General features: G+C 49.4%; 1 protein-coding gene across 3 annotated transcripts in view; it reads left to right on the top strand.

Annotated features, from left to right (window-relative positions):
* The window catches only part of Actn1 (actinin alpha 1), a 95,770-nt gene that overhangs the window by 40,141 nt on the left and 41,023 nt on the right, over positions 1 to 14,606 (top strand). The gene's annotated exons all lie outside the window — the stretch shown is intronic.

Raw genomic sequence — 14,606 nt, forward strand, 5'->3', positions numbered from 1 at the left:
GTTCCCTGCTTCTCCTTACTGCAGGGGTTCAGAGTATGTATGCTGTTTTCTGTGTGTGCACACACATACATGTATGTAGTTCTGGGAACTGATCCGGGGCCTTGTACATACTCGTCAGTGCTCTAACACTGAGCTACAGCCCCAGCCCTCTGGACTACTTTTGGGGGGGGGGGGTGAGATGGGTTTCTCTTAGTCCTGGCTGTCCTGGAACTCGCTCTGTAGAGCAGGCTGGCTTCAAACTCAGAGCTCTGCCTGTCTCTGCCTCTCGAGTGCTGGGATTAAAGGTGTGCATCACCACCATGCGACTCTGGACTACCTGTAAAAGTGCTGATCTGTACTGTGTGTGCTCAAGAAAAAGGAACTTGATTGGACCTCAGGTTAAGGGAACTGAGGTGGTTAGGCTCTTTGTTCAGGGCCCACTGTCATTGTGGGTCCATACAAGATGACCAACTGTGTGCCTGTCTCATTTCCTACACAACACTCCCCACAAAAGACCCTCTCACACCCCCTCCACTCTTTCCCTGACAGCAACGCAACCCAGTATTCAGCTATGGGAGAATGCCCTGGATAGGGGTTGCTGGGTTGTAGGGTGAGTGCACCTTGAAGTCCCTCGTGAGGTACAAGACCACTCTCTAGACATGCTGTAGAGTGCCCTTGTCACCCAGTATCCTCCATGACTTCTTCAGGGTTTGGAGAACCATTTCTACGGCAATTCCATGGCCCCAGACTGGTCCCCACAGTCTCGTTTCTTTGCATTGTCCACCCTTAACCTTTTTTACCCTTTCCTTTCTTCTTGTACTTCAGATTTCTTTGGCTGTGCTAGGGTTTTGCATAGACAAGCTGCTCGAAAGCCCTCTCTACCATTCAGCAAAAAAGTATCTTGGAAATGGGCTCAGAAAGGATGGGAATTGATTTAGATCCCAAGGCCAGTAAAGCGGCAGACCAAGAGTGCATCAACTCACATCTTAACCACCAAGTGTGAGGTCTTTAGACAGGGGCGTTCCCAGAGCAGCACCTGCAGAAATGAAATGTCTCCACCTTCCCGGAGCACTGGCAGGTGCTCCGGTGGCAGGACACGGCCATCCGGATTCTAACAAGTGCTCCCGTGACTCTGCTGTGAGTTCCAGTTGGAGACCCCTTCCACTGAGCCGCCTCCTCCATCCTTCTGTGTTCCCATCCCTCCTTCCGCCTTTTCATCGTTGGGTTCGTCTGTGTGAACCCAGATTCTGGGCGCAGGCTGTTCTCGAGGGTGCTTGGTGTCTGTTACAGACAGCTTACATCTCTGTGGAGCCGGAGACCTCCAGGAACCCCTCCTCCTAAATCCCCGAAACCTGTTGACAAGGCTGGATCCCAGCTGTCTCCAGCCATTGCATGGAGGTTGGAGTTCCTGGGCACTGTGCCAAATATTCTAGATAAGCCTGGGTGTGGACTGTGGTATAGGTCTAGTGACAGAAAGGGGAGAGACATGGACAGTTTCTTCATTTAAGCAATTTGGGAATTTGTGCTGAGGATGTGGTGAGCTGTTAAAACACAGCACATAAACGGACTGTTCCCTGTCTGTAGGAGTTCATGGTCAGTCTGTTACATAGTGAGTTTTAGGCCAAGCCTGGGTTACATGAGACTGTCTTAAAACCAAACAAACTGTGCTTTGTGGCTTGACCCCAGAGAGCAGATTCCATAGAGGGGCTTGGAATCTAGTCCAGCTCTTCATTCCTGGTTAGCACGGCGCATTCCATAGAAATGACCCAGGAAGAGATGGATGCTAACCCGATTCTGTTTTCTGAGCCCCTGCCATAAATCAAGTGCTTTTCCATCAGCCCAGAAGCAGTAGATGGATCTTCTCACACACAGGTGCAGCCATTAGTGCGTCAATGCCATCTTTCAACACCACAGCAGAGATTTGTTAGGGTCTAGACCCGGCCAGACCGCAGAGCCCCGTATTGAAGATTAGCAGGCTTTGTCATCTGTGGGAGTTCTCTGTGGAACTGGGTGACCTGTAGGTTTTAGAATCTGTGCCAGATAAAAAACCAAATGAGCTCATTTGTAGGTGGCTTTTCCTTCTATGGGGAAGGAATGTGCAGGCCAGGCCTGTGGATCTTAACTGGCTGAGGTCTGTGTGCTGTCAGCTCAGCAAGGGCCAGAAGCACTCACTCGGGATGTAAGTTGGGGGACAAGAGCTTCCTCGCTCCCCAACTGGCCTGCTGGGATGGGGTGCCATTCTGCTGAGAGAAAGCCTGCTTGCTCCACTAGCCTTCAAATCCTCGTTCCTGCTGGCTTGAATGCCTTGGGGTAGCCGTATAGGGATCCCCAGTCCCTTTTGCTAGCCACGAAGGAGCCACAGCCTGCTTTTGGGGTGGGTTTCTTCCAAAGGGTCACGTGGACAGAGACAAAAAAAGACTAATGTTAGCATAAAAGATTTTGTGGGACCCTAGAATATTTAACTTGTTGGGTTAAGAAAAATTTAAATAGACCCTTCATGGTAGAATTTTATAACTTAATACTTTTCACTGTATTTTATCGGTAAGTGCAACCAATTTGAGAACATAGAAAAATAAATTTCATACTCCTTGGCTATCACCCCCAGCTCTAAGCAACCACTGTTTAATTAATAATTAATTTTGGAGACAGGGTCTCACTGTGTATCTCTGGCTAGCCTGGAACATACTAAGTAGACCAGGCTGGCCTCAAACCCACAGAAATCTGCCTGACTGCCTCCTCAGTGCTGGGATTATTAAAGGCATGTGCCGTCACACCCAGCCATATTTCCTTCTTTCTTTCTGAGATTGGGTCTTGCTCTGTAGCCCAGAGGGTGGCTTCTACCTCATAATCCTCCTGCCTCAGACTCCCAGGCTAGTCTTTACAGCCTGAGCCTTTTGCCTAGCTTTACTTAGTAATATACTTTGTCCCTGTGAAGGGGATGGGATGAACACACTGTACACACACACTGTACACACACACTGTACACACACACTGTACACACACACTGTACACACACACACACACACACACACACACACACACACACACACGGAACCAGCTCTAGACTGAGCACATCGCACTAGCTCACAATAGTCCTAGGGAACTGAGGTTGTTTTTGCCCCTTACTAGTGCTGGAATCAAGACTCAGAGAGACCAAGCAAGTCTGGGACGATAAAGCTGGTGACGGACAGAGCTTCCCGTGGCTGCAGCATTTGTTGGGGACTCTGCAGTCTCTAGGAGCAGGACAGTGGTGGGGGTTATGATGGTGGCAGATTGGTAGGTGCAGTTGACTCTCAGTAGCGAGGGGCTAAGAGAACAGTTTCTCCACTGGGATTGTGTCTCAGTGTCAAATTCTCCCAGGGTGCACAGGTTCAATCTGCACAGGGCAGGGAAGAGCATGCCAGGGCCTCATGGTGGGCTCTTTACAAGCAAGGAATGCTCCTTAGGTTCAACAGCCACTTTGACGTGGGTGACTCTTCCGGTCTCTGGCACTGTGTCTCCAGAAATGGGCTGTGTAGATGGACACAAACCAGAAAACACAGCTCCCCTTCTGCTACAGGCTGATTTGGGTCTCCTCATGAGCGGGAGAAAAATAGCTGAAGCTCTTTCTTGCCAATACTTGGTGCTCTGTGAATGATTAACTCTGATTAAACAGAAAGGGAAGAGGAAGTGACAATGGACATTTATTGGGCTCCTGCTATGACCAGGGAGAGCATTTGCTGACTGGTTAGCATGCATTGTCTTAATCCTAACAGCCCTGGGAGTAGTGACATTGTTTATCCTCTTTGTCAGGCCAGGCACTTAGGCCTAGGTGGATTAAGTAAGGCCACTTGGACCAGCTGGTTGGCATTTTCAGGTGTCTGTTGTGGACAGAGCACTGACTAGTAGTAGTGCTAGTAGTTTACCTGTGTGGATGGATCTTCAGACTGCGAGTCAGGGCTAGTGAGAGGTTAGGTCAGGGCTACAGCTCAGCCTGTCGGCCCCCAGAGCTTAGCCTGTTTGGCCATCTGCATTCTGAGTTTCCTTGACCCCAACATTAGTACGGGGGTATATGGGTGTGTGTGTGTGTGTGTGTGTGTGTGTGTGTGTGTGTGTGTGTGTGGAGGGTGACTTAGAGAGCAACCAGTGGTTGAAGTCTCCTTCACAGCAGCTCCCAAGTGGGCGGAAAGTAAACAGATCTGGGTGGAGGTGATCGGTGGAGCTCTGCCTTTTTATCTGCGGGTGAAGCAGCTGACTCTTGCTTTGAAAGGCTGGCACACCGCCCTTGATAAGCTACCCAGATACTCCTGTTTACACTACCAGCACACCAGGCATTTGAGGTCTCTTCTGGGTAGGTCTCTGCTTAGAGGGACTACTCCCTACAGTGCAGGCCCTGACCAAACTGGCTGCTCGTTTGCGGGAACCCTGAGGACCTCTAGGGTGGCCCTGGGGAGTCACCCTCTCTTTGTTAGCTGGCAGGTGGAGTCGGAGACTTAAACCCAAGCACACCAGGGACTCTGGCCTGCTGCTTTTACAGCACAGTTGGGATCTGGCTCTGACCAGTTCCCTTGGCACCTCAGCCAGCGTAGTGCTTGCTGTGGTTGGAAGGCTATAGGATCCAGTAGGTTTTGTTTTTTTTAAATTTTGTTTGCCTAGAATTGCCAGTTTGTACAGAAAGTTTCATTCCCCCTTCAAGAAGCTTAGCTACTCCTTTGAGGGTTCTGGGACGATGTGGCATACTTTGATTCTCCCTACAATTCACCATTATAGACTTAACTATGGGGGAACTTTTGTTCCAGATGCTGGATTGTCCTCTGTCCCTCTCTCTAGTTATGCCTTTTCTTGTAGGATTTTACCAGGGGATTTGATTTTCTCAGAGCCCTCTGTCTCTCTCATTCTTTTTGTTTATTATTATTATTTTTTAATTTTTTAAATTTATTTATTTTTTGTTTTTGTTTTTTTGGTTTTTCGAGACAGGGTTTCTCTGTGGCTTTGGAGCCTGTCCTGGAACTAGCTCTGTAGACCAGGCTGGTCTCGAACTCACAGAGATCCGCCTGCCTCTGCCGCCCGAGTGCTGGGATTAAAGGCGTGCACCACCATCGCCCGGCTATTTTTAAATAGGTTTTTTTTTCTCTGTTTAGCTCTGGCTGTTCTGAAAAATCTTTGCAGATCTGTAACAAACAGGCTTTCTTGAACCTCCAGTCTCTAAATCATGACACACAGACTTATTATTAGTTGTGAATGCTCATCTTCAGCTTGTGCTTGTCCCACTAGCTCGTATAGCTTATATTAACCTTTTTCTCTTCATCTGCATATTGCCCCAGGGCTTATACCTTCCTTTCCCGTACGTCCTACTACTCCCGTCTGTTCTACTACTCCTAGTTCTCTTCCTCATTCTGCCTGTCTGCCCTGCCTTATTGAGGGATCTCTATTGCCTAGCTCTATTGTCTTTCAGCTTTCTCTTAGACCAGTCAGGCAAAGCAACACATCTTTACATTGTTAAATGCAGCATAAACAAATGTAACAGCCGGGCGATGGTGGCGCACGCCTTTAATCCCAGCACTCGGGAGGCAGAGGCAGGTGGATCTCTGTGAGTTCAAGACCAGCCTGGTCTACAGAGCTAGTTCCAGGACAGGCTCCAAAGCCACAGAGAAACCCTGTCTCAAAAAAGCAAAACAAAACAAAACAAAACAAAAAAAAACAAATGTAACACATTTTTACATAGTTAAAGTCATATGCCATAACAGACCAGGCTGGCCTTGTAACAGAGATCTGCCCGCCTCTACCTCCCGGCTGCTGGTTAAAGGCGGTCGCCGCCACCGCCACCATCACTGGGCTGTCATATTCTCACTCTGTGTACGTATGGATTTATGAGGCAGGATGGCTTATAGTCCAGGCTGGTCTCCAACTTTCTGTGTGGCTGAGGATGACCTCGAGCTGATCCTCCTCTCTCCAGCTCTCAAGGACTGGGGTTGTAAGCAAGAGTCAATACACCCCAGCCTTCATTCTTTTAAATGTAAGGGGCAGTTTCCCCTCTCTATTATAGAAACAGTCAATGATACTGTATCAGCATCCATACCCTTCCACTCCTGATCCCAGAGAAAGAGGAAGTCTATTCTGTCCCATCCCAGAGGCCTGCCTGCCAATAATGTTGAAATTTACACACTTCAGACAGACTTTCTTTACATTTGCATGGCTTTTTAAATAGATAAAGGCAGTATGTGTTGTAAAATTCAAAGGGAAACCAAGGGATATTCTAGGGAAAGCAACTGCCCCTCCCTTCCATCCCAAACCTCTCCTCCTCTTCCCTGGAGCCAGCCACTGGTCCCAGGTTCTCCCGCATCGTCACCCAGGAAGATTCTACCATCAAGCTTTGGTTTCTCATTTTCATTGTAGTCCAAGCTAACCTCAGGCTGACGATTCTCCTTCCCCAGCCTGGTGAGTGCTGGGATTGCAGGCACCATCAGTGCAACCGGCTACCAAATCTTAGCCTGTCTAGTAAACAGTTATCTGCTAGGCTGGGGAGGGTCAGAGAGACTGAAACATTGGCCTTGTTTTGAGTCCCTTGAGGTTAAACCACCCATCCCTCTGGAGTTTATTTGGGAAGAAACTGAGGAGGAACAAAAGGTTGTCACCCAGTGTTCTCTTTAGCTGTGTTTTTGAAGCATCCGATGATGGGATTTCAGAGTTGACAGGTTAACTTATCTGAGGTCACATGCCTAGTTTAGGCAGGGCAGGTCCAGGCTTCCTGACTGACTCCTGTCCTTTGAACAATAACTTCCCTGAAGTCAACCAGGGCTGGGAACCTTGATTGCAAGAGGAAGAGGTATCCAGGAAAGGTGTGGCCAGCAGGTGAAAGCCTAGGCCTGTGGCGGGCCGCTGCCCTGTCCCTGCTGAGCCAGTCTCAAGTGGCTGCAGGGGCTTTGTTTACTCTGTGCTGGTGTCACCAGAGGCCTCTCTGGATGGTCACTTGAGCGTGGACAGCCTGGATTTTGCTTGGCGGAACAAATATCCCAAAGAAGAGGCTAGCTGGGGAGAAGGCAGAGAGGGTAACAGACCAACTGTATTTATAGGCCGTGGGGCCAGAAGAGCAGCTCAGAGTCCTGGGAACTTCAGTTCCTGGAGCACAAGTGTGTTTGTGTTTGGACACAGTTGGCCTTAGTCATTTTGTCATGTTTGTGTGACTGTACACAGTTTGAAACCTGTGTTTATAAACGGTTAGCATGCACAATCTTGTTTCAGACTTTTTTGTTAATTATATATAAGCATTTTCTTATAATAATGTAGTTTCAAAGCCCATCGTGCTAGTCATCTTCTATTCTAACTGAACACGTGGTGATTTACTTAACTATATACCTTATTAATACAATAATCCTAATTTTCTTTGCTTCATTAAGGCTAGCTAGGGAACATGTTTTCATGTTTAAAGTCTTTTCTTTAAAAAAAACCTTTTTTAAAAAAAATATTTTATGTGTATGGATGTTTTGCCTGCATGTGCTACATGCCTGCCTGGTACCTGTGGGGGCCAGAAGAGGGCATTGGATCCCCTTAACTAGAGTTACAGATGTGGGGGCTGGAAATTGGATCTGGGTCCTCTGCAAGGACAGCAAGTGCTCTTAACTACTGAGCCATCTCTCCAGCCCCCTACAGCCTTTTCTTTATTTGGCATTTTATACCCAGGATAGAGTCTCCGAATTAGGGTATAGTTCAGCCTTGTTCTGGTTCGCTTTGGCAAGCTGCTTTCCTTTAGGGCTGTAAAGAACCAGCCTGCACACGGTCGTATTGGGCATTGCCTTGCACACGCCCCACTGACAGGAACTAGCAGGTATTCATTTGCAACGATAATGGGTGGCTGTCCTAGTTGGCCCTCTATTGCTGTGTAAGCACCATGACCACGAGTAATGGGGAAGAACAGATTTATTTTTGCTTACACGCCCTGTTCGTCCACTGATAGGGAAGGAAACTGGGGTAGGTACTCAAACAGGAGCGAAGGGGCGGGGCGGAAGCAGGAGCTGTGGAAGATAGCTGCTCACAGCCAGCTACCTTTTTTTTTTTTTTAAGATTTATTTATTTATTATGTATACAACATTCCTTCCATGTCTGCCTGCATGCCAGAAGAGGGTACCAGATCTCATTATAGATGGTTGTGAGCCGCCATGTGGTTGCTGGGAATTGAACTCAGGACCTCTGGAAGAGCAGTCAGTGCTCTTAACCTCTGAGCCATCTCTCCAGCCCCCAACGACCTCTTTTATACCTCCCAGGGCCACCTGCCTGGGGGTGGCACTGCCCACAGTGAGCTTCCCTTCCACCCATCTGTCAGTAGTTATGAACACGCCCCGTATTTGCTTCCTGGCTAATCTGATGGAGGCAGTTCCTCAGTGGAGGTTTTTCTCTTCCCAGATGATCCTAGCTTGTGTCGAAATGACTGACAAACCAGCACAAGGACATTACCCTTTGTTTTAGTTCACAAGGCGTGGCAAAATGTGCATAGCCATCTAACGTCCTTTCTGAAACACACGGGCTGTTGATCGATTCTACCTGTGGAGTGTTCTCCCTTCCTCGCAGGGTGCCCCCTTTACTTTTGACAGGAACGTCCTCAAGATGGCTGTTGTCATCAGTGGTCTTTAGGAGTGTCCTGTGATAGGCACAGCCATCGGCTATGTGCTTATTGTATGCGCTGCATGCTGTGCATGTATACTTTATTTTGTTAGCAGACTTAGAAAGGGTCCATGGTTTTCCACCGTGGGAGCAGAGAGATACCTAGTAAGACTTAATTTAGACTTGGCCTTTGGCTCTTTTTGCTTTTTTGGAGGCAGACAGGGTTCCTGTGGCATGTATTCTATTTTCGACTGTAGCAATAGTTAAAGATCGAGGGGTTCCACATAGAAGTCCTTTCTTCTTTTCCTGTTGAAGTGTCCCTGTGAAGATCCACTGAGTTAAATGAGGCAAAGCACTCAGAAGAGGGAGAGTCCAGCTCACAGTAAGTGCATGCATGCTTAGTAAGCACAGTTGCTGTCATCTCTGGCATTTATGTTCGCCTCCGTTAGACCAGATTCTCCACAGGGGTATCTTGGGGTAGCTCAGTTTGAAATAGACTTTTTGCTGTTGTTGTTTTCAAGACAGGGTTTCTCTCTGTTAGCCCTAGCTGTCCTGGAATTCATTCTGTAGAGCAGGCTGGCCTTGAACTTACAGAGATCTGCCTGCCTCTGCTTCCCACTTGCTGGAATTAAAGGTACACACCACCACCTGGCTTGGGATAGACTGTGATTGACATCTAGTAGATTGACAGACTAGGTAGAGTTCATGATGGTCTGAGGGTGTCTAAGGCCATGCTACTTTTCCAATGGGGAATATTCTAACCCCAGATTCTTCTTAAAGTATTAAGGTCAAGATACCCAGTTTATATGCCAGGCAGTGGTAGCACACGGCTTGAATCCCAGCACTTGGGAGGCAGAGGCAGGCAGATCTTCCTGAGTGCAGATTGTACTGAGTTTAAGGCCAGACAGGTCTACAGAGCGAGTTCCAGGGCAGCCAGAGCTACATAGAGAAGCCCTGTCTTGTAAAACCCAACACACGCGCGCACACACACACACACACACAGAGCTTATATACTGAAGCACGTGGCTTGGCGTGGCTGAACCCTTCACACTGGTCTTAACACTTTCAGGAGCTGCCCAGGTTTCTGTAGCATCACAGTCATAAAGGGTCTTGTGCAGCTCAGCCTGGGAGCTTTGTGAACCCCTTCAACAGCATTTACACGGTACCCTTCTGTGACATACAGCATGACCCCCTCGGGTCCCCTCAGCCCAGTGACCTGTGATCTTTCCTAAAGCTCTCTGTCCTTCATGAGAGCAGCTGCCTAGGCCGTCACAATGATCTTCCAGATATGGCCGTGGAGGCTTGGGTGCAGCTGTCTCCTCATCCAGCTGCAGAGTCCACATCTCTCACCTGTGGCCTGTTCTGCCTGGGGCTGCAAGGCGTCTTCTTCGGAGAAGTTGAGATGACTTCCTTAAACATGTCTTCTCTCCTGGTTGGAGAGAGAGACCCAGCTCCCTAGTCCTGCCCCTCCTGCCCGTGTGTCTCTGGTCTCCTTCCCGTGTGTCTCTGGTCTCCTTCCCTTCTGGGTGGTCTCCCATGTCCTGACAATCACCTGCCAGCCCACAGGTGCCTCCGCTCTCACTGCGACTCACTGCCATGCTGCTAGAAGAGGCTGCCTTTCTCCCGCTGATCCTGCTGACACAGGGTCTCCCGAACCCATCTGGCTTGTGCTGTCACTGGCTTTCCAGTGACTGGTTTTCGGTGGATTCCACAAAATTTGCCTCACTGATTTGACCAAATTTACACTTAAAATTTTAGCCTTGCTCCTGCACCCCTTCCAACATGCCGCCCATACCCAAGCCAGAAATCAGTGTCATTCTGGGGAGCAGAAGTTGTGAGGGGGTTAGTGATGGTGTCAGTTGGGTAGCCTGATCCATGTGCCCTCAGTTGTACTTTGAGGATATTGCATGCTATCTGATGTCATCGATGGAGTGTGCTTGCAGCTGTACTATAATGACGGTGGCTTTCTCCGGCCATGGCAACAACAATGCTTAGAAGCTACTGAGTGGCATCCCCATGCCAGCCCAGGGGCCCCTTTCCTGTTTTGTTTTTGTAGCTGTTTTCGTTTTGAGACGGGGTCTCACTATGTAGTCCTAGTGGTCCTGGAACTTACTATGTAAGGCTGGTCTTGAACTCATGGAGATCCACCTGCCTTTGCCTTGGGTTGCTGGGGTTAAAGCCGTGTGCTGCCATGCCTGTTTTAACTTGGTTAAAACCAAGCCTCCCTTGGTTTTAAGGGGCCTCTCGTCAGATCTTCTGTTGACGGTTCACGGGGTGTCCATTGTTACCCCCGTATTGCCGTTGGCTGAGTTGGAGCTGGGACAGGTCACACACCCACAGTGATAGATGTGGGGTCTGTGGACATCTCTGTGGCCACCTTGTCTGCGGTCCTACTGATTCCTGCTCTGTGAAGTGATGTCACATAAGCCTGGGGCCTTCCTGTACTTGCTTCCCTCCTTCCACTAAGGTCAAGACTGTGACTGTCACATTAAAAACTCAGTCCCTGGCTCGTGCCGTGGGAAATAAGCTTCTATACCCCAATTCTTACTGGATGTGACTCTGGGAATCTTAACATAAACTACAATAGAGGCAGTAACAATAACAGCAGTGGCCACATCAGGCCCGCTGCATTCCAGACACATTAATATAATAGGGCCATTATTAATACAAATACTACTACTTTGTTAGTATTATCATGCATGCCTGGTAGATAGCTGTTGTCCCCATTGTACAGTTCTGAAAACTGAGGTACATGGAGAAGAGTATATATAACCTTGAGTATGGTAGAACCACACTCAAAGTTGTGGCACTAGACATCTTTGAGCCAGAAGGGAGGCATTCTCAAAAACCAGGGGCATTCTCAAGGTATGTTAAAGGTATATTGTCACGGTAGTGGTTAATGGCAAAATGAGAACATAGTAGAAACCAGGGAAGCAAGACTCAGGCCCTGGGAGCTGGGGACAAAGTGTCTTTCTCGCTCCGGCCAACCTGTGTACCACCACCCTTTGTGACCGTGAGCTATCCTGATACACGGACACAATCTTTACCTCAGGCCCCCATTAGGTACCAAGGTCAGGGAGGGGTGAGGTGACCCAGGTTCCTCCTATTTTCCCTCCCTGTCTAAGACCTGCAGAGGCTGGCAGCTGGGTGCCCATGAACACAGGTGCATGTATGTGTGTGCATGGGGGAGAGGATCATGCATGGAGAGGTACAGCGGAGGCAGAGAGGCGTGCTTGCCCCGTCGCAGCTCTGGGAGTAGGTCCCAGTGTGGTCCTTGCCTAAGCATGGCTCCTGAGAGCGCAGGAGAAGCGGGAAAGGGAAGCCTGTCTTCTGTTTCTGTATTAGACTGTGAGAAGAGGGGATGCTCCAGGAGGGGAGTGAAGACTTTTGGGGATGGAGTGGAAGTTAGATAAAGTAGGGCCCACCAGGACGCAGGCAGGCATGTGGTCCTTTGCCCCTTTTCTAGAATAAGTTGGACTGTTAGGCTTCTGAGTGTAGCACTGCCCGCCCTGCTGGGTGTTGTGTGGGGCCGGGGGTGTCTGAAATGGGTGTCTCTTTGGCTGCTAACTTTTCCTCCTTGCAGCCTGAGGAGAGAACATGGTGGTCTGTGGCTTCTCTGCTGGGGCGCACCGGGCTGCCATAAAAACCTCAGCACCCTGTAGCACCCATCCCGAAGTTCCTAGGAGCAGCACCTGGAAAGTTGGGACCTTGAAGGGTTTGGGGGATGGAGGCAGGGAAGGGTTGTGGAGAGAGAACATATATAGTGGCTCCAGGCCTTCCAGGACAGCCACCATGTTTGGGTTTTTGTTGTTGTTTTGGGGCCTTTGGGTGGGTATAATGGCAGGCATTTTGTAAATCGTGTTTTAAATCCTGTGGACTTGGAAGTGCCTTGTGAACCTCATTTTACTGCTAAGGGATCTGGGGTTTTGGAGTCTAGAGAACAGTGGATTCTGAACAGCCCTTGGGAAGAGTGTGTTCTTAACATTCAATTACTCCACATCCCCCATGCCTGAGCTGTGTGGCTACTGCTTGTAGGGGTACTTTAGTACTTCTGAGGGGTTCAGGACCCTAAGCTGTGGGGCCCTGGAGACCAGGGCTTTTATTGACTCTTCTGGTAGGCTTAGCCTCAGGGCTTTGTCCTGGAGGCCTGAACAAACACAGGTGTTGTTTTGGCTCCCGCAGCTTCCCCAGGAAATGGGGCCAGCTGCTTTCTACCGTACTTAGCCGCTTTCACAAGCTCAGCTCTCTTACAACAGCCTCTTCCTCCCTGCCTGCCTTAGGGGCCAGGTTAGTAAACAGGGAGAACTCCCGGTCCTCTCTGGTGGGCGGCTCCCATCAGGAACCTGAGCTTCCAGTTGCTGGCACTAGCCAGGTTCCCTCAAAGCCTCAGGAAGCCTTTGGCTGAGGGTCAAGGCTCTGAAAGCTAGAGGTGGGCCTGGAAGAGGCTTAAGAACTAGGTGTTGAGATAGGAGATACTGATCATGGGATAAGACACTCCCATCCCTAGCTACAGTGCTGTGTGCAGTGTTGGTGGCTATGGGCCAAAGTATGGACAGGTGGCAGTTAGGAGAGATTGTGTGGAACCAGAGTAATTGTGCCTACTCTAAAGATTTAAACACTTTGCAGGATTTTTTTATGCCAACAAAAGAGTACTTTGGTTGCAGTATTTTTTTTAATGCCGACTAAAGAAACGATAGCAAAATGAAAATAAAAGCTAAGGAGTACACTCTCCTCTCCAGGGTATCCAGGGCAGATGACCCAGGCAGCCCTTTCTCCCAAGCTGTCCTGAGGCCAGAGGGTCTCTAAGTACCAGGGAGGATGGCCACCTACCCACTCCCTGCCCTGTTAAGTTGGGAGTGTAGCCCTCAGCCCCCAGGCCTGAGAGTTGTCTGGACTTCAAATCCCCTCCCTGGAGGGTCAGGACCACTCCCACAGGGCACTTAAGTGAACTCCCTGGTTGGGTTGTGTTTGCCCTCTCCGGTTCTTCCTCAGGGCCACTGGAGAGTGCAGGAATCCCATTAAACCTGGATATTTCTTGTTTTGATTTGGCTTGATTGGAATTTTTGCTTCGGAAAATTCCTAATACTAACCACTTAGTATCGCACATAGGCGATAAGCTGGCTCTTTGGGATCCCCCTCCAGGGCCTAGCAGGTGAGTGTTAAGTACTGACCTGCAGGAGCTGTCGGGTTGACCAGTGGCCGAACAGTGGCCATGTTGCCGGGTCCAAGCAACAGTAGAACGCGGTGTTGCAGGCTCTGCGCCCAACCCAGACACATCTCCTGGAGGAAGTGACATCTGTACCCAGTCCTTTTTAAGTAGGTGTGTTAGCCAAGCAGGGTACAAAGGTCGGAGCAGACTGTGGAATGGTTTATTTTTCCTTTGCCTACCCTGATCTGATGTGGTTTCCACAAAGATTTGGTATGGCACACGCCCCTTGTCCCTGTCACGGTGGTGGGTGTTTGCCCTGGGTAGGTTAGTTACCAGTGAGATCTGAGAACTGAAGCGCAGAGTTCGTCCAGCGCTGTCCCTCTGACCTCTTCCATCTCTCCGTCCCCCTTCTTGCTATCACAGGCTCTTCACCATTGTTCGTAAATCCAGACAGCCAAATTTTGTTGTCCCCCTTGACAGCGAGTTGGATGGTCTTTCTCTGCCCACCCTTTGCCTCTTCGCTTTGGAGGTTCCCAAAGCAAAAGGAAGGTGGGATGTGAGTGACCTCCCCTAAATGGAGACCTGCTAAGCATGCTACTCAACCATGGGGTTTGCAGGGTAGGCAGAAAGAGCTGAGCGACCCCTACAGTGAGGTGGACAGGACCAGACTCTTGAGCTTCGTGTGGTGGTGTCATGGGTTGAGATTTGGCCGAGTTCTGAATGAACAGGAGAAACTGGAATGTATGCGCATCTGTTTCCCGTGTTTGTGGAGTCAGCCCATCCCTTGTCTGTACCATGTCATCGGGAGGTGTTATTAGCATAAGCCCCCTTGGTTGGTGGCCTGCCTATGGCTGGGGCTTGATCGTTCCCCACCCCATCTCACAGAGAAGTAGCTACAAAG

This window comes from Microtus oregoni, unplaced genomic scaffold (genome assembly GCF_018167655.1).
Source record: "Microtus oregoni isolate MIOR12 unplaced genomic scaffold, Mior012 000009F_ref0000495, whole genome shotgun sequence".
NCBI lineage: Eukaryota > Metazoa > Chordata > Mammalia > Rodentia > Cricetidae > Microtus > Microtus oregoni.